We start from the raw sequence: 19,352 nt of genomic DNA, 5'->3' as shown, positions 1-19,352 counted from the left end.
GTTAATTATGGCAAATTCAAGGTAAAATCTTTCATAATCTAAAAACAAATTACTTTAGCTTAAAAAAATCTCTTTTACTTATCATGTAGCTCAGTGATTTTCAAATTTATATTTAGCTGCAGAGTGTTTCTTCAATTCAAAGCTTATCTGAAACCCAGAATGAAAGAGGATTAAAAAAGGGAAGGTATTATGACTGATGCAGAAGTGAGGTATCTGAACTGCAGATGTGAGGGACCCTAAGATGCATAAACTTGGTCATGCCAGGTCCACTGCACAACTCCAGAAGAGATGATTCACATCCTCCCTTGTCAATGTAAATGATGCATGCTCGAGATGCTTGGTGCACAACTTGTGCTATCACATGAGCTGGCCCTGCTGTACAATCTGCCCCCAATCACTCATAGGCACTACGGACATATACTATGGTCTGCTTCTAGGCCTTCCAAAATTACAGTTTGAAAACTATTGATAAGGTAAATAAGGTGTCCTAGGTGTGTGTATCTATCTATACACACACACACACAAACACACACATATATACACATACACACATATATACACACATATACATACACACACACACATACACACACACACAGACACTCACACACCCTATAAAAACCTACTCTCATGGCTTTCTCATGGAAATGACAAGCATCAAATAACTTTTTACATATATACAGACCCCAGCATATCAGCGTATATATATATGCTGGTATACTTGATGTTTATGGTGTTATGACTGGAGTCCTTCAATCCTATTATGTCTATAAACAATCAACATAGTAGTAGACACTTAACTGTGGAACTGTTTTTTTATTCGTAACCTAATAGTTTATCCATTTAACTGATGGCAGGATCTTTATGAGGAAATCAGTTTGGTATTTTCTGGGCTTATAAAAGTGACAAATTGCGCTTGGATTTATGCTTTTGTCACTTAGAGAAACTTTAAAACATTTTTGATGAGCTAAGTGCTCCTAATGTAGAACAGTTTAATAAATAAAATACGAAAAAAAATTCTCTCCACCAGCAGTTGCAAACTCCAATGTTCCTGGGGGCCAGGGAGGTAACATAAATTAGTGAAGTGGTGCTGGGTACGAGACCTCCGCGTGCACTGCTTGCATATTAAAGACAAGGGACTGTTCTTCGTTTCCACAGAGGAATGAGCTCACACTCATTTTTCTTAAAAAATGTGGCATTTTCTGTCTTTTTAGACAGAGGCATGGGTATTTTTAAAAAATGATAGTGCAATGAAAAGTGACAATGAACTCATTTTTGCTTAATAATCTCTTTTGCTTTTCGTGTGCCATGGTGGTCTTTAATTTACAGAGTATTTAGCTTTAGCATCAGAAATTATAGGAAAGTGATGACCGTGGCAAAATGTAGACCGCAAGACCTGTGTAAATGTGTAGCCACTAGTTAGGGTCAGACTGTCATTACCAAGAGAGAACACAGGCACAGTGTGGCCAGATCTTATATTTTTCATGAAAAGCCAGAGATGTTTATTTCAATGTAATATTTTTTGATTATCATATGATGGCCCATATATTACAAAATATATTATGAGGACCAAAAAAAAAAAACATGTTCATGAGCGAGGTGTAGATTTGCCCTCCTTGTCCACAAAAACCGCAATACAGCAGACTTCCGACCCCTGGTGAATGTTATCACAAAGAGGAGCTCAATGCCCTACACTGGATTTAATTTCCTCTCACTAAATCATTTTCCCCAACCATCCATTAATGTTATGGTGCATATGTGTTACTGCCCACTCTCATGGCTTTCTCGTGGAAATGACTGGCAAGCACCTAACTTTTGAACCTATATCCAATATTTTGCAGGTATGATAAGGGTTTGCATGTATGCTGAGTTCAGAAATTATTTAACAATAAATTGCCTACACTGTAAATCCCTAATTAAGCTCTTAACAAAAGCAATACAGATTTTCAAATTAGCATTATGGGATCAATAAATTGACAACCTTGTGGCTAACAGACATTTGTATCACTTATGCACACGACCTCCTGCTAACAGGTCATCTTTTTGACAGAGAGGCCTAACATTCCTGAAGGTTGTTGGAGGCATTCACCCCTCGGATGAACAATTCTTTATCTGGTTTCTACTTATTTGGTTCAGATAGATAATCCCAGTTCAGAACATGCAAAGAAACTAGTTACTTAGAGGTAATGAGCTTATGGATTTTCAGAACGCCAGCTTTCATTAGCATAGTGTTATGTACAGATGGTCTGCAATTTGTAGATTTTTTTTCCAGTTTATAAACAAATCTGGAAAAGCAGAACATCAAAGACAATTAGATTTCATGCCAGACAGCAGGTTCCTGATCAGTCATTCTGGTTAGCTGGGGACAGAAGGTATGCAACTGATGAGCTTCTAGTTTTCTCACCAATAGGCAGCATGATGTAATCGGATTGGAGAGGGAGCCTCCACTGGAAGGGGAATAGAATGATGCATTGTGGGAGATTATCTTACCTGAGACCTGGCTTAACATATGAATATGTCTGCATGTGTCATAATATGTCACTTACTCTGATCTTTTTAATAATTTATTAAAGACATCTAGTATGTATATACATAAACCTTACACCTAAATGTTTATTTCCACCAGACAATATGTGAGAATTTTCATGCTTCTGTTCTTGTTCTTAATGTTCTACAAAAGAATGAAAAGGAGAGTGATGTTATTAATCCTTTAGAAATGGAAAAAAACAAAACAAAACCCAAAGACTAGTCTAGAAAGAAGAGAAAGCTGCTTTAAAATCCAGCTTTCCTCATATGCAGGACCTCCAGCCCCTTGACCTTTGAATTCTAGACTGGACCAACCCAAAAACCTACCCTCATATCCCACGGAAAATGCAAATCAGGCCCATTAATTGATATCATCGACCATGTGCTCCTACACTTCATTTCCAGCCCTCTCTCTTGGGATTTGGTAGACTCAGTATCAAATGGAGTTGTTCATACATATTATAGATGCAGCCTCAGCTTTATGACTTTTAAAGTATCTCAATTCATCTCATTGCCTGTGATCATTTTCTTTCTGCTCTACTTGTCGGCAAGCTCCTTAAGAACATGAACAATATCTCAAGTATCTCCCATCTAAGGATGTTCAATGGCACCTGCTGAATAAATGTGCTAGCCCAAATTGCTGTCCATGCAGATTTAGAGGTTGGTGCAATATACATACATGCACACATAGGAGAACATTTCAAACTGTATTTTACGGATAGAGGTAAGGGAGGGGTCCATTATTTTTTGCTTTAGTTCCCAGAGTTGAGCATAGAAATGACCTAGAAGAGTAAGACTGCTGAGAGAGCTGTTCTTCAATATATTCTGGGAGCCACTAATATTTCATAATGGTTACACATTTTTCATACTGAATTTCACATATTCACTTAAGATTTATGAATTATATTAGAGTAATAAATATTTTTTTCACACTATAATAAAAAATGTCTTGGGAAGACAACCATATCTAGTGGGACAGGGTAGAGAGACAGGTCTATTAGAGATGTATAAGCGGTAGAGCCAGGGAAAAGCTGGAAGGCCACAGAAGTTCACAACATGATCACTCCCTACATAAACTCAAAGCTTTTGTAAAGTTAGCACCTTACAAAAAGCAAGACTGATTGTGCTTTTGTGAGAAAACAGGGAGAAGGATGAGGTCTGCATTCCAGCTGCTAAGCAGCTGAACTGAGACGGCACCCAAGGACATGAGGCAGGGACAGCCTGCACCAGGCAGAGGTGAAGATGGGATTCCTGGAACCACGAGGAAGCCTTTAGACTCACACATGCCAGGACTCTGGTCTAACCAATACATTTCTCATTCACTTTAGGTTATAGTGTGAGTTTTAATCAAATGGATTATTTCCCAGCCTAATAATGATATCTAGCATTTCATGAACACTTACCATGTGCCAAATACTCTTTTAGGCACTATACATGTGTTAGTTAATTTAATCCTTAAAGCATCTCTATGAGGTAAATACCATTTTTATCAGCCCCATTTTATAGACAGAGAAACACAGATGTTAAGTACCTCGCCTAAACCATATATACACACACATACACAAACACACTCACACACATATATACACATAAACATATATAGCCATAATTTGATTCCAAATTTAAGTCTTGCTTTTATCCACTAAGCTCAGTTATCCTATCATTTGCTAGATTTGGTTGGAACGACCATTGGCCCTTTGCAAAATTACATTGAAATACAGAAACTTGTCACCATTAAAGAAAATTTTGAAAATGTATTTTAGGTTTTTATGATCACTCCTAAGGAAGAATTACAAACAATTTTCTTGGGAATGGCAACATTGTTAGAATAAGGGTATTGTCTCCCAGGTGAGTGATTTAAAGGACAGCTCTCAGTTGAATGCACACACTCTAGTTATATCATTACTGTCAAATGTTCAGAATGTGACCTGAATTATTTTGACATCAAAAACTTACTCAAGCTCAGTATCTGTCTGTGGATAGGTCATGCCAAGTCAAGCTAGCCCCCTGAACATTATCTGGGGTCTCATTTTGCTTTTGGCATTGTGTAGAAATGAGTGCAGCATGTACCCATGAAGTCCTGCTGTGGCGATACATCCTAATGTCCTAAAATGTTTAAGAAGACTGACTGGATCTAAGTCAACTGGAGAACTTATAGGAAAGCATTTGCTTTTCCGAGAAAAGGGACTGGTATTCCTGTTCTTGTGACTGTATTGGATACCAGTGTGATTCTAACAATATGGCAGCCATCTTGTGATCATGAGGAAAAGGCAAAGAAAACCACAGTGCTGTCGGTCACTGACTTTACACTCACAAGTGAACATATTGTCATTCAATACACTATCTTATTTGATCCTCACAGCAACCCCAAGATAGGCAAAGAAAATCTTTTTCTTCCCATTTTACCGATTATATGATTTGCCTAAGGCTATACGCTTGGAAAATGGTAGAACTAGAATTAGTAGCCCGCAAATATATATTTTTTCCACCACAAGGCATTAGCCATTTTCTTAGGCGTCTTACTGACTATGTGAAAGGCTGTTCTTTAATATTTGCCTAATTTGACTTGGCATTGTCTAATAAGTCTCAAATGGGACTGAACCATTACACAGTGATGCTTATCTGCTCACAATGGGGCATATTCTTGCCTAATGTTAGTTCAGGCCATTACTTGCTTCACCACTTTCAAATTAGATGTCACCTGTCCTCTCCTCTCTCCTTGATAATATTTCTTTCAAGTTATTTATAACAGTACTATCATGTTTCCCCCTTTGTCTTGCTTTTCTTTCCAGTCTCTACAGATTGATTTTAAAGCCACCTACACTGCAGTTTCTTCAATTTAGCTCCACTTATCTGATTATGCATCACAAAAGGAAGCAGAAATTCAGCTTAATTGTGAAGCCATTGCAGCAGAACCAAGCAAATGATGGAAAACCTCATGATCACAGACAGAATCACACTCACTGATGCTGATTGAAATGACAGACATCCGTCCCTCTGCAGAAGCCTGAATACTGATCACAGAATTTTATGTTCGACATTGTGTGTCTCTTGTCAGACAGTGTTGTCCTTTACTTTCCCCGCTTCAGTTGTGAAAGTCAGGTGCAGTCTCATACTATTTTTTTTTTTAATTCATTATGACAAGTAAATGGTCTCTGGGAAAGTGAACATCCTCATCCGCTGTTTACTGAAACTGTTACACTGTCATAAGCGAAGAATGAAACATGTTTACTTTAATGTAAAGAGTTTGCAGAATGATGATCAGAGGAAAAGAACATTAAACAGAAGAAACATAAATTTAAGAATGGGGAGAGAGATGTAATCAAAAGACAGCTTGTAAGGGAGGTTACATGCTGCCATTTGCTTTTCAGCTGTGTTTTCCATAGTGGGATAGATCTTGCTCTTTGTTACTTCTACTTTTGCTTTTTCCCATCTGCAAAGAGGGAAACAATATGCTTTTGAATCTCTAGTGAAGCATCACCTAGAAGATGCTGCCAAAGCTTGATATCCAGAGTGCTCTAAAACGTAGTGTGATGTGCCCTTTCATCTTAAAGGATTATTTTTGGCTGGGCAGACCTCTCTAAGATAAATTATGAGGAGCTGGCTTTTAGAGGCACTGAAAACTGCTTCTGTATTCACATTTACCCCCTCTCTCTACTATCTGAGGTATGTAAATAATGTTTTAAAGTGGTGATGCGAGAATATTAATTATGTTTTCATTTCCTGTTCCTGTTACCATGTAATATATCTTCAAGTGCTGAGAAAACATCTTACGAAACCATTAAAGATTCCAAATGTTCATACAGAAATGGGTGTTAAAAGCTGATGCCTGAGTTACATACAATTAATGATACACAGATACTTATCACACATACATGTACATGTATCACTGGAAAAATCAAATCTACAAAGAATAAAAATATTTCTGTCAGTGAGTAAAAGGCTAATAATGTAATGATCTCCAAAGGAAATGCAGGGACACATACGGATGAGCTCGGATTCCATATATTGGATGACTAAGAATGAATTAGCATAAATTATAAATTTGTTCCAATTATAGAAGGTAATTATCGGAGACCAGCTTACAGCATTATCAAAACTAAAACAGCAAAGCGCATCTATATTCCAGGTAGATGCCATTGAGTTAATTGTCCTAAAAAAAACCCAGAAAGACTCTACACTTATTCATCTTCCATTCCTTTGATTACTAGACACTCTATCCAAGTTTCCCCTCAGCTGACAGACACAAAGTCACCATGAAGGAAGAAAAACATTTTGAAAATCATGCTTAATATAATAAAACAACTGCAAAACAACCAAATTCAAACTCTAAAGTCTTGTATGGATTATTTATCTAGATCAGTGGTTCAGATAGTGCTTTTAAATTTTAGACAGGAATTCACATTGCCTCTTGTGCTCTGTCCGAAATACTAATTAGGAATAAAGCTATGACTAAACTTGTCATTACCTGCTCCAAACGAAAGTTGTTTATGCAGAAATGAAGTGCTATTTTATTACAATACAAAGGTAGACATGCTTCTGTTCATATTGTTTGTTTTTATTTGGCTTCCCATTATAAATGTAACCTGTTGGCTTTGTTAACCATTGCCAACCTGGAAAGAACAAAGTCAAGTCAACATATTTTGGAAAGGAGTCAACATATTTGGTATCCAAATTGTAGAGCTGAAAATGCAATTCCATTTAATGAGCTGAGATTATACATTTATATTAGAATATGCCTAGCAATTAAGGAAACAAATATAAGAGAGACACTCAAGAGATCACAGATTAATAAGACAGACAAAAACGCATTTCCATTGTAACTAAGCACAATGGTTTTACTATTACGAAGGATGGCCGACTCAGTGGAGGTGGGGCAAGGAAAAAGGGAGGAGAAGAAAAGGGACAGAAGGGAGACTCACATTTTATACATATTGTTGGCCCAATATGTATTAGATGTGTCAGGTAATAGTCTAGGTTATTTCTCATCTTGAACCACTTGGTGAGTTAGACATCGTTAACTATGTTTTTATCACCTAAAAATAACTGAACATCAAAGAACTTAAATATGCCAACATATTCAAAATTCTGCCATCTTTTTATTTATTTATTTTTTTACTTTAAGTTCCAGGACACATGTGCAGAATGTGCAGCTTTGTCACATAGGTCTACATGTGCCATGGTGATTTGCTACACCTATCAACCTGTAATCAAGGTTTTATGGCCCGCATGCATTAGGTATTTGTCCTAATGCTCTCCCTCCCCTTGCCCTCACATCCCCCAACAAGCCCCAGTATGTGTTGATCCCCTCCCTGTGTCTATGTGTTCTCATTGTTCAACTCCCACTTATAAGTGAGAACATGCAGTGTTTGGTTTTCTGTTTCTGTGTTAGTTTGCTGAGGATAATGTCTTCCAGCTCCATCCACGTCCCTGCAAAGGACATGATCTCATTCCTTTTTATGGCTGCATGGCATTCCATGGTATATATGCACCACATTTTCTTTATGCAGTCTATCACTGATGGGCATTTGGGTTGGTTCCATGTCTTTGCTATTGTCAATAGTGCTGCAGTAAACATACATGTACATGTGTCTTCATAGTAGAATCAAAATTCTGCCATCTTTAAAAAATAGGTAAACAAAATCCCTCTTTTCCCTTCATGGCCAATGTATGTTGAATTATTTACCAAATATTTACCCCTTATCATCATATCCATTCTATCAAATCACTGAAGTGGCTCTTGCTAAGGTCATTAAGGATTTTCAAGCTATTACATTCAGTGCACATTGATCTGTATTCTTATTTGACTGTCAAGGGTAATGATGGCTATTCTTGAATTTGTTCTTTCACCTGTTTTTATAATACCATATATTCTTTCCTCCTCCCACTCTGGCCACTCCTTCTCTATTGAAACATTCAGTGTTGTATTTCTTCAAGTCTCAGGTTTAGGCCCTGTTCCACATCTCGCTGTAAAACACCTCCCCACATGATCATATCCAGACTCATGTCATTCATGGTCATACACTGAACATTCCCAGATTGACGTCTTCAGTTTATTTACCCTCTTGGGCTACAGACTCTGGTACTCAGAGACTTGCTACTCAGTGTCTACTTTTGTGTACCTCAAAGGTACTTTCAGCTCAACATGTCAAACTGGACTTGGATTTTTTTTTTCTGCATAAATAGGAAAGGGACGGATGATTTCCTTACCTGTTTGACATTAAAATATTTGAAACATCATCTGAGAAACAGAGATTCACTGAAAACATTTAAAAAGCTAGTGATAATAATATTACATTTAAAAGATCACTTTTGATATAATGTATAGAACACGTGGGATGGGGAGGGGCAGGCACAGCTGGCAACAGAGAGGTCATTGGGACACTGTAACAATGGCAGGGAGAAATTACAGTGGCTTGAATGGAAGGTTTATAATGTGTATACAGTAAAGAATCGTGTAAAGGAATCGGGGGTAAAATAGGATGGATAGAAATTTTCAACCGACTTGCTATTAGATTTAAGGAGACGGGCATCAAAATTTGGCACCCATATTTCCGACTTAGACAAGTGATATAGGGAATACCAGGTAAAAAGGTCATTATTGCATGCTGCACTGTTAGGTACTGACTGATTATCGGCTTCGTCCCTAATACACAAAGAGCACCCTGAAAATCAATAGAGTGAAATGAATAAAGAGAAAAAGAACAAGAAAGATCAAACTAAACATGGCCATAGAAAAATAAGCTAAGGATGTGAATAATTAATTCAGTGATGCGTATAGTTAAGTTTGAAATGCACGTAAGGCAATGAAATAAATATCTTCAACACAGATAAGTCATGAGCTCCAGACTTACTCAACTACTTTTTGAACATATTTATTCAAGCCTTCAGCATACATTCTATCAGAAACTATAGACAGATTGAAATCATACAAAAAGTGTAAAATGGAAAGAAGTGGGAGTGGAGGGGGCGTGAGTTAGGACACAACCCTGAAGAAAAGAAGCACTTTAAGATCAAGAAAGGGAAGAGGAAGATGCAGAAGTATGCTGATCATAAGGTAACAGACAAATCAGAAATTCATGAATCATGAAAACCAAGAAAAAAAAACATTTTAAGTACTGAAAATTATCACTGGAATAAAAAGTGAGTCTGGGTAAGGTGCCAGGCTCCATTTCAACAAGAAGCTCCTTCCACAGTATGTTGATTAAAATCAGTTTAAAGGATTCCACTCATCTTTGTTATTTTTAATGCAAATAATTATAACAATAAACTATATTTTCCTACTCTGTTAACTTTTCTCAATATTCACTAAAACTTCTCCAGAGTCAACTGTCCTCTTGAAAAATAAAGTGGCATCTCTAATTCACAACTGCAAAACAAACTCCAGACACATAAAATATTAAAATATAATAAGTGCAACCACAAAAGTACTATAAGAAAGCATGGGTAAACATTCTTGTAATATTAGGATGAGGAAGGATTTACTGCGTGGTATGAAAACGAGAAGCCATAAAGACTGCTATTAAAATTTAAAAGTTCTATATAGCAAAAATGGTAAATATGGAAAAAAAGTTTAAAAAATGTTTGCAGCATGACAAAGTGTTGTTATACCAACATAAAGGATGATATTAAATATATTCTGCATTCAATAAGAGCAATAATGGTCAGTATGTTGAACCAGTATGTACTGCCTGGTCTGTAATATATAAAAAGCACCCAAAAATCAATAGGAAATAAAATTCCAACAGAAAGATGATCTAAGTACTTGAATAGATTACGTAAAGGAGGAAAAATACAAATGAAGAACTTACCTATGAAAAGTCATTCATCCTTACCAATAATGAATATGAAAATGAGATATTACTTGTTGCCATGGCAAATATTGAATCTAAGGTTTGCCAAAGTATAGAAACAGAAGTTTCTATTCACTTTTGATGAATCTAAATTAGTACATTCCTTGTGTAGGACAATCTTAACAACTTTTATCAAAACTGAAAATGTTTCTGTCATTTAATGTAAAATTCCACTGACTCCAGTAGAATAATCATGAGTAAAAGATCCAGAGATATGTGCTAAGAATAACTTTAATCACAACTTTGTTTATAGTAGTGAAGAAATTAGAACAAACCAAATGTTCTTCACTCGATTAAATCAATTATGGCACATTTACTCAATGAAATACTATGCAACCATCAAAAAATATGCCTTTCTATCATAATAGAATTGGAAATATCTCCATGGGACATTCCTGAGCATAAAAAGCAGATCAACAAACTGTTCTGTTATTATGTCTACATTCAAAGACACAGATTAGTACCTGGAAGGCAGGTCAACAAATGTTTTTAAAAATTTTTGGTGATTGATATTTTCTTCTTATAGATTCTTAGATTGCTATAATTTTCTGTATGAGCTATTCATCAAATATTTCTGGCTCTCTGTTTTACAGGTAGATTGCATTTCCTGGCTCCTTTGTAGTTTGGCAGGATTACCTGTCTAGTTCTGGCCCATTAGTTGTCAGTAGAAGAAACTTGTTAGTTCCAGGACAAAGACGTCAGTTTCCTGTATTGAGATCCTCCAGACTTTTCTCTTTCTCCCTCTGCCACAACAGCTAGCTAACAATGTTTTGGAAAATGGCTACTCCATCAGCCTTGAAACTATAGTAAGAGTGTCATGAAACACGCAGCACCTAGCTGACTGTGATGGCCCTATAGCATGAGAGAAAAATAAATCTTTCCTGTGTTAAGCTGCTGAGATTTCTAAGTTGTTTGCTACTTTATCATAATTTAGAATATCCTATTTTCTGCAACCTATATTATGTTTATAAGCAGGGGAAAAAAGCTATTTTCATTAAACAAATACATGTTCCAAGTTTGAAAAAAAAAAAGTCTAAAGCTCTGGGTCTCTAAGAAGTAAACAAACTCTCCTATATTGCTTTTGTTTTTTTAGTTCCATAAACTAATGTATTAACTAGAAACCAATCCATTTCTAGATGGCTAGCAGGCTAAGTCTCATACCACATTTTACCTTCCCAGCTATCTTCCCCTAGTTATTTTAGACAACTATTTTATTTTTGCATAATCTTACACAGTGTGGATCATGGATAATGAACCACTGTGTCAAAACTCTAGGCTCTAAATCCACAGACGGAAATTTAAATGAAATTACATTGCCTTTACATGTCATAGGTACTTCAGTTGACCATGCAATTTCACTAACCAAATTGAGTTTTCATTTCAGTTTATTTTTTAAATAACACAGGTAGTTTCATGAGTTACAAACATTCCAAGAGGAATCTAAAAACAAGTAACTTTGCACATCTAACGTTTTCTCATTTGGGGAGGGTGTTTAAGTTTCTCATCTTAATCAGCCTGGTCAATTAAATTGGACGGTTTTCCATTTCTTTCTATCCAGTTTATCCTCCTCCTCTTTGCATTCTGGTTTTTATGAACTAGCTCAGAGCTGTGGTTTGGGCTTCACAACACTACAGGGAATGTTTAAAAAATAAACTAAATTGCCTTTGTGACTTTTTTTTTTTTAAACTTGCTGAAAATGAGATTTTCAACAGCCTCCATTCCACAGCCCCCTCCGTTTTTAATTTAAATTTTGGTACTAAAATGAGTTTACAATATTCTATTAATATCACTAGGGAAGACACTTCTTTCCAATGCAGTGTACGGATTAGTCCACAATTCTCCTCACTCCGATCCGTCATTGTTATTTGACTTTAGTGATGCCTATATGGATAAAATATTTAGCAATTTACTTGCCTTTAAAAATCCACCTTTCCATATTACTTATTTCTTCATAGGCATACATTTACAAAAAAAATTAAATTCCCATGCAACCCTCATTCCACCAAAAATATTGCTTGAAAGAGGAAGTGGTCATAGATTTATCTCAGGGCACTTGGAGAGTCAATCCCTAATAATCCATTCAAGAAGGAAATATCCCTAATAATCCATTCAAGAAGGAAAACCATGATCAAAATTGTCAAAAAAAAAAAAAGTATAACCAAGTTTGGAATTAAATATTTGATTCTTTATTTTGTGAAAAATAAATGTATATATGAACATATTAATGTACATATGAAAGGGATATACACTTCATAATTAACCAAATATAGGGTAAAAAGCAGTAATATGCTAGAACATAAATGTATACATTATATATCCTCACAGATAATTCATAAATTCAATAATTTACATCGACATTATTGAGAGTTACTTCTGTGTAATACTTACCTATTCAGTCCCTGTGAGATCAAAACTCTATTCTTCCTCTGCAAAATGAAAAAAATGCAAAATGCAAAAAAAAAAACAAAAAAAAATGGCACCTTCTCTCCCCTACCTCATGGGCTTTTGGGAGGTTGAAAATGAAACTGGAAGATGAAATGAAACTGGAGAATGAAATGGGAGGATGAAAAGCTTTTTGTAAAAGTAGAAAGCAATAAATTAAAATAATCTGATAGCAGATTTCCAAAACCCATGGTCTCATTTGGGTGTAACATCAATAGTTGAAAGAGACTGAGACCAGAACAGCAGCAGCTTGTACTGGATCCTACATGCCACTCAAGGGGCTTACACTCAACCGTGAAGGCATTAAGGAGTCATTAAAAGGAGGAACCAAAGGAGTTCTGCTTAAGAAAACTCATTCTGACAGCAAGGCAGACAGTGACAGGTGACACTGGGGGTTTGAGAAGCCAGAAAGGAAGTCGTAACTCCTTTAAGGGGGATAAAGGATGAAAGCTTGAATAGCACAATGTGGTTAAGTTGGAGAAGACATAATGCATAAAATAGCATTGATAACTAGTGATAATTTAGAATGAGAGAAAAGGCTGGGCACAGTGGCTCACATCTGTAATCCCAGTACTTTGGGAGGCCAAGGCAGGAGGATGGCTTGAGGCCTGGAGTTTAAGACCAGCTGGGGCAACAAAGCAAGACCCTGTCTCTATAAAAACTTAACAAATTAGCTGGGCATGGTGGTGCACATCTGTAGTCCCAGCTATTTGGGAGGCTGCAGTGGGAGGATCACTTCAGCCCAGGAGTTTGAGTTATGATCAAACCACTGCACAACAGCCTGGATGACAGAGGAAGACCCATCTCTAAATAAATAAATAAAAATAAAATAAAATAAATTGAGAGAATAGATGAGTGAAAGAATCCTAAAAATAACTCAAAAGTTTCTAGCTTTGGCAACTTGATTAATGGGTCCAGATCTTCAAGGTCAAATGCCTTTTCATACATGTCATTGTTGAGGTAGTGTGGGAAACTTTTAAGAACCAATCATTGGGCCAGGTGAGGTGGCTCACACCTGTAATCTCAGCACTTTGGGAAGTTGAGGCGGGTGGATCCCCTGATGTTAGGAGTTCAAGACCAGCCTGGCCAACTTGGTGAAACCCCGTCTCTACTAAAAATACAAAAATTATCTGGGCATGGTGGCGTGTGGCTGTAAGTAATCCCAGCTACTCGGGAGGCTGAGGCAAGCTAATTGCTTGAACTCAGAAGCCAGAGGTTGCAGTGAACCATGATTGTACCACTGCATTCTAGCCTGGGCAACAGAGCAAGAAAGGCTCCATCTCAAACAAACAAACAAACAAACAAGAACCAATCATTGACTTAGGCAATTGGACTCAACCCAATTAAAACAAACATCCAAGCAACATGGCGGCAAAACTGTTTCTGATTTGAGAATAAAGCACATTTTACCCCAGGATCTGTAGAATCATCATCAATGAAAACAGTGCTTCTTTGTGGGCTTTAGGTTGGCGGTGATAATTTTATAGGTAAAACTACAAAATAACTGCAGTTCTTGAGTTAAGATGAAACTATTCTGCCCTTTAAATATATCTGACTTTTGATTGTGTTCAGTCAGTGGAGTACACAAACATCAGAAGTATCACATCTGGAATGTCAGCACCCCTTGAAGAGGGCAATCAATGATTTTCTGGATGCAAGACAGGACTGTAACCAGTTTTTAATATACAAAAGTTCAACATCTGGCTGGTGGTCACAACTGATTTGCTAATAGCCTGTTCTTTTCAGTTTATAAACCACACTCTTTTTAAAAAACAAAAGTTTGTAGGAGGCTCTTTACCTCATATTTTCAAATCAACCACCTCTCATCTGCAACTTTCTACTGGGAGTAGGGAACATCAAAATAAATAACTATACCATACTTCCTTTAATCATTTTACAAAGTGCACAGGACCTAGCATAGATATGGGGGCATTTTGTGGAGAATAATTACCATCAAAATCTTTCTCTCATTTTATAAATCATTCTCTCTTTTTCTGTCTTTATCTCTTTCTCTTCCACATTCACATGTATACACCATAACCACTACATACATCATTGCTGCATATGCTACATACATATGTCACCACTGCACACACCTCCCGCCACCACCAGCACCAGAGCATGCCAGACAGACTCTCAGACATGGTTACCGAAAAAGAACACCTTCTTTATTTTCTTGCAGAATTTTAGCTGGACATGAACAATCACATGCTACCTTTAAGCCAGAAGGCTCAAACTGTCAAATCCCACAGTTGCTATTGCAATCAATGGTGTCACTCTGTTCAGTGTTTAAGACCAGCAGAAATGTGAGCTGTTAGAATCTTTTTCTAGAGTACCCTGAATTGGAATAAGGACAGAAAGGATACCTAGCCAAGAAGGACTAAAAAGATCAGCTAATCATTTTCTTTAGCCACCTAAAGAATAGGAATGTGTTGACTGTTTGTCCTCTGCTCTCAGCAGTACATCTGGTGTGCATCAGTAGCTTCTCAGATCAATCCATTCATTGGTGTATCTGTACACACTGGCTGGTAATAAGTAACCCCCCTTCATGATGCTCTAAAGCAGTGGTCCTCAACCTTTTTGGCACCATGGACCAGTTTTGTGGAAGAAAATTTTTCCACAGACCTGGGGTGGGGGAAGTGGGGGATGGTTTCAGGATGAAACTGTTCTACCTCAGATCATCAGGCATTAGATAGATTCTCATCAGGAGCGTGCTACCTAGATCCCTCACATATGCAGTTCACAAGAGAGTTCTCGTTCCTATGAGAATCTAGTGTTGAGGCTGATCTCACAGGAGGCGGAGCTCAGGTGGTAATGTTTCCTTGCCTGCTGCTTACCTCCTGCTGTGGGGCCCAGTTCCTAACTGGCCACCTACTGATACTAGTCCGTGGTAGGGACTAGGGACTCCTGCTTTAAAGGAACTGAGTGGTAAAAACCTCACCTCTCTAACAAACTTGTGACCGCAGAGTGACCATTTATATAACTTTCCATTTTAGAGCTGTGAGCTATTCGTTTTTAGCCCAGATTTGCTCATGGAAAAATGTTAGTGGGGTACAATACATTTATGCAGGGAGGACTTAGTGTTACCTGCTCCAGGCTGTGCATCTTTCTGTCCCCATCATGACCCTGGAACTATGTGACCCTTTCCCTTTCCCTGACAGTGTTTATTTTGCTTTAAACCAAGGCTCATCTCTTAAAGCTCATATTTTTTTTTGTTTGTTTTTTGCACAAATCAAAGCTAAACACAGTTGTTCACCTTCTCATCCACACATTTGCAATCTCTGTCAACCTTGGCAGTAATGCAGTATCACCTGAGGGCATCATCTGCTTTACGAACTACTGCAACTTCAATAAAGCACGGGTCTGGCTTTACGATACTGGTCTAGGCTGTGAGTCTAACTACATATGGCACTGCCAGACCACATCTTATCATAGAACCAGATTTCACTTAAATCAGTCTAAACCACTATGCACAGTTTGCTTTTGTTTTTGTTTTTGTTTTTTTGAAAGCTTTTGTTTAGTTCCTTTTGGACTCTACTAAATGTAAGAGATACAAAGGAGTTTACTTCCTAGGCATTTCATAGAGAAAATGCTGGAATGGATACACATTTATGAGAGTAATTAGTCCTGGCATCAGAAAATGTATTTTGCAACCCATTGCTATTTTTTCCTGTGAGAAGATAATGTTGGCAAAATGATGCTAGGTCCTTAGCCCCAGCATGTGGAGTGGCAGGAGGAGAAGCACCATGAATCAGGGAATAAGTGGAATGTACCCTCTTGCTCAGGACAGTCCCAGGTTTCACTGATGGAGCCCATCAGGAATCCAAGAAAGGAAGCCTGTGCAGTGAGAACATCTTTAACTAAATAGACACGTTTCTTAGTTTGATTATTTATCAAATGACACATACTTCACCTGTGACTGAGGATGGTTACAAAAAGTGGTAAAATGCTATAAGACAGGAAAGATAACTAGATAGAAGCTTTTCTCCAAGCTGACGGGAAGTCCTGTGTGCTGTGCATGATGAACAGGCTGGCCCAGGGCTCTTCAGCTTTCCCAGTAATGCAGGGGGTTGGTTCTAGAATCTGACATAAGGATCAACGTAGAAAAGGCGGCTAAGGAAACCGGCATTAAGTCTAAAGCAGGACAAGGCCAGGAAGAAAAGCGAATCATTGCAGATATCAGTGTTAAAGTAGTAGATTTCTCTTTTGTCATGGTTTCTTTCTACCAAACCCTCCTGAAACCAGGGCCATGCCCCACAAACTCTCTCTCAAGAATACCAACCTAAAAGGAAACCAGAAACAAAGAGGACATTAGAACCAACCTGCCTACTCCAAGACATGGAGTCAATATCATGCTGTTTTCTCTCTTCTCAGCAAAGGACTTCTCATTATTTTAACCATTAGAAATGGGCAATGCATCCAGTATGCCAGTCCCTTTCCAATAAATGCCTCTCTACATCTGCATCAATGAATCTCATAGACATTTCTTGTTTGAGGCAACTCTATGTGTATAGCACTGTTCTTGTAGCATTTAATCTAAAATAATTGCCAGAGGAATTTATAAGTCTTTTTTTTTTAAATTTTTTTTAACCTGATAGGGTCTCACTGTGTCACCTGGGCTAGAGTACAGTAGCATGATCGTAGCTCACTGCAGGCTTCAACCCCTGGGTTCAAGCTATCTTCCCACCTCAGCCTCCCAAGTAGCTGGGACTGTAGGCACAAACCACCATGCCCAGCTAGTTTTTTAAATAAATTTTTTTTGTAGAGAAGGGGTTTCACTATGTTACCCAGGCTGGTCTCGATCTCCTGGAGTCTGGAGATTTGCAGGGAGAGGGAGCACAGTAGCTTGCTCTAAGCTGGTTTCATAAAATAAGAGCAATTAGAACCCAGTAGAGTTGGGCATCGGGCAGTAGGTGGTTGTCAGCCAGACTTAGCAGTAAACAACCCCAAGGGGAGGGACTCTACCTATTCCCACTCCTCCTCCCTAGTGGAGGAGTCCCATGGCATTATTTTATCTAGATGGATTACATATAAGTGCAACTCTGCTCCTCTCTGGTTCTCTTTTTTCCGGTTTCCCTTGTTTACCAACATAAGCTAACTCCCAGCGGAATCTGAGTGATGAAGGGGTGCCTTTGGTTCTGCATACATTACAGGGATCAAAACTAAATGCTGGGTGATAAACACCACCAGAGAGCACAGAATGCTCCAGGAGAAAATGATCTTTAATGGAGTCGTTCTTAAAAGTATCTGCATGTGGCAACATTAAATACCATGAAGTCATGGTTACAGATCACAGACCTCAAATGCATGAACACTAAAGAAGAAAAAAGCTGCGAAGCAACTAACAGCGAGTGGAAGAAGCTACTAAGAGAAAACCACATTCATCCAGTTTACTTCCTTTTATACGACCAGCTCTAGGCAAAACCATAATAGATAAAACCTTTTCTTCTAGATTCATGTTTCACCCTTTCTCTGTTCTCCCCATGCTCCTTAATCATTCCATTTCTATCATGTTCTGCCTACAGAGGTAGGATCTGAAAATAATTAGGAGAGTACATAAATGACATAGCCCCTGGATATTTGCATTTTAATTGGGACAAAAGGTTTAATGTAAGAAATGACTTTCCAATAGTGAAATTTCAGGCAAAAATGGGAAAATGTAGGCTAGGTGGAAATGAATGGAAGTTTTGGGAAGTGAACTCTTCCTTAAATCATATCCCTTAAATGGTTTTCTTCATTCATACCAGTTCTTGTCCTTGGAGCTGACTGCTGCTCTATTCTTTTCCTTCCCAAGAATGGATAGTGGTGGCCTGGGGAAGGGGGGGTCCTTATAGCTTGGGTATATCAAGCTTTTCAGGGGTTGACTTTGCAAAAGTGTGATTACTATTAATGCTTTTCATAACACTTTCTGCATTGTTCCAGCAATAACATCAGCAATACAGAGGCACCAATTAGAAGCCATTCTCATGGAACACGCACTTGCTGTGGAGACAAGACCCATTTAAATCACCGTCACCTTCAAGATGCTGCATGAGTTCATACCTCCACATAGATGCATGCGTGTTGGTGTGCATGCGCACATACGTATGTGTGCTTGCACAAATGAACCTTAAAGATTCAAGTTAAACAATAAGTAGAGGAACAGAACTGAATTGCTGTGAGAAGTCAGCAGTCATCATAAAATGTAACAACAGGTGATGAATGTAAACAAACCTCTACCATATCTACAACACAGCACTTGGTTTACTAGTTCTACCTTGTTCATGTTTGTTTCCATGATCATATTGTTTTCTCATGGTAATAATCAAAGACATAAGTCTTCATTTCACAAAATTGATCTCAAACCTAAGAGAAGAGGAGGTCACTTTACCTGCTATATTGTCTAAACAAATCCAGAGAGGGATCTTGAGACATTCAATCATGGGGCTGTCATTTGGTTTGGGTAAGCATATTTTCCCTTCATTAGATTTAATATACAAACTCAATATAGAAATCTGACACTCCATACTGACTCTCAACTCATAAATCAGC

At 37.7% G+C, this 19,352-nt stretch overlaps 1 protein-coding gene and 1 long non-coding RNA gene across 8 annotated transcripts in view; one reads left to right on the top strand and one right to left on the bottom strand.

Moving 5' to 3' along the window:
- LOC129042903 (uncharacterized) overlaps positions 1-6,331 on the top strand; it is a 38,150-nt gene extending 31,819 nt beyond the window's left edge. Inside the window, exon 5 of the long non-coding RNA XR_008504232.2 lies at positions 5,319-6,331. This is a non-coding gene — a long non-coding RNA (uncharacterized LOC129042903). The remainder of the gene's footprint in view (positions 1-5,318) is intronic.
- Positions 1-19,352, bottom strand: part of UNC5D (unc-5 netrin receptor D) — a 554,235-nt gene that overhangs the window by 117,859 nt on the left and 417,024 nt on the right. The window lies entirely within an intron of this gene.

Source organism: Pongo pygmaeus, chromosome 7 (assembly GCF_028885625.2).
Source record: "Pongo pygmaeus isolate AG05252 chromosome 7, NHGRI_mPonPyg2-v2.0_pri, whole genome shotgun sequence".
NCBI classification, from domain to species: domain Eukaryota; kingdom Metazoa; phylum Chordata; class Mammalia; order Primates; family Hominidae; genus Pongo; species Pongo pygmaeus.
This window is presented reverse-complemented; position numbering and strand designations above follow the sequence as displayed.